Source organism: Dipodomys merriami, unplaced genomic scaffold (genome assembly GCF_024711535.1).
Source record: "Dipodomys merriami isolate MVZ:Mamm:240054 unplaced genomic scaffold, mDipMer1.0.p SCAF_2, whole genome shotgun sequence".
Classification (NCBI taxonomy): domain Eukaryota; kingdom Metazoa; phylum Chordata; class Mammalia; order Rodentia; family Heteromyidae; genus Dipodomys; species Dipodomys merriami.
In genome coordinates this window covers 16,643,294-16,644,757 of record NW_027203381.1, presented here as the reverse complement: position 1 = coordinate 16,644,757, position 1,464 = coordinate 16,643,294, and the positions used below count along the sequence as shown (strand labels likewise).

The 1,464-nt window shown below is 43.4% G+C and overlaps 1 pseudogene; it reads left to right on the top strand.

Moving 5' to 3' along the window:
- The first annotated feature begins 639 nt into the window (after positions 1-639).
- On the top strand, positions 640-1,219 carry LOC138831812 (translationally-controlled tumor protein pseudogene; annotated as a pseudogene).
- Positions 1,220-1,464: the final 245 nt, after the last annotated feature.

The window sequence follows — 1,464 nt, the reverse complement described above, 5'->3', positions numbered from 1 at the left end:
CTGGCTCAGATAAGAAGCTCACGACAAGAATACTTAGAGAAGTAAACAGAGCAGAAAGCACTGGTGGCCTCTGGGAAGATTAGACTCCTCTTTCAAGACAGAACCTCTGGGTGACAGTGGGCCGTAGACCCCATTACACTGGGGAAAGCACCTCCTCTCCATAACAGTGCCTTATTATGCTGACTGTTCAACTTCTGCCTTTCTCTTCAACAACACCTGCTTTTTGCTGCCACTGAATCACACTTTTCTACTTAACACAAATGCAAATGTCTCACAAGAGTTAAGTTAGTCACCATGTGGCATGGGGAGCCATTATTGACCAGCAGTCATGGCGGACATCTCAGAGATTTCTGGTCAGAGATCAGCTAGTCATTTTTGTATCTGACCCCAAGGATGAGGGGTCATGGACTATTCTACTCTGGGGACTCAGTGGGTAATGGGTCACCTGGGGGATCACCATGTCCATTCTTCCACCTTCTTTCCCCTTCCCCCAGCACCTACTGAAGCTAGCGGGCTTCAGACAACCAGGCTTTCTCCCTGTAGCCACCATCAAGATCATCTACTTGGACCTCATCGGACACAATGAGCTGTTCTCCAACATCTACAAGATCTGGGAGATCTCAGGCAAGCTGTGCCTGGAGGTTAGAGGGCAAGATGGTCAGTAGAATAGAGGGTAACGTTGATGACTCGCCCATTGGTGGCAATGCCCCCAATGAAGGCCCTGAAGGCAAAGGTACTAAAAGCACAGTAGTCCCTGGTGTGGACATTGTCATGAACCATCACTTGCAGGAGACCAGCTTCACAAAGGAAGCCTACAAATTGTATAGCCAAGATTACACGAAATCACTTAAAGGCAAACTCAAAGAACAGAAACCGGGAAGAGTGAAGCCTTGTATGACAGGGGCTGCAGAGCAAATCAAGCATATGCTTGCTAATTTCAATAACTACAAGTGTTGTTTTTTGTTTTTTGTTTTTGTTTTGTTTTGTTGAAAACATGAATCCAGATGCCATGGTTTCTCTCCTGGAATACTGTGAGGATGGTGTGACCCCATGTATAATTTTCTTTAAGGATGGTTCAGAAATGGAAAATAGGAACAAATTGGGCAAATGGTTTGACTCTATCACCTGTTACCATAACTGGCCACTGCTTGTCATCCACACAACAAAGGACTTAAGACAAATGGGACTGATGCCAACTAGAACTTTTCATTTCTTTTGACCATGGTTTATTTGGCGTGGAGATTTTTTTTTAAGGAAAAAAAAACATGGCATTTAGGCTGTCTAAAAATAAAGTGTGGACACAGTAGTTCACCATTCCTTTCATATGTCAGGTACCTCACACACATTGCTTGAGAATGAAAGAAGATGTCCTAAAATGACAAAAGATGCATCAAAGAAAGAAAGGAATCCTGAATTTTTCATTTCTTCATTTAGTATGCATTTATGAAATTTCTGAGCTCCAGT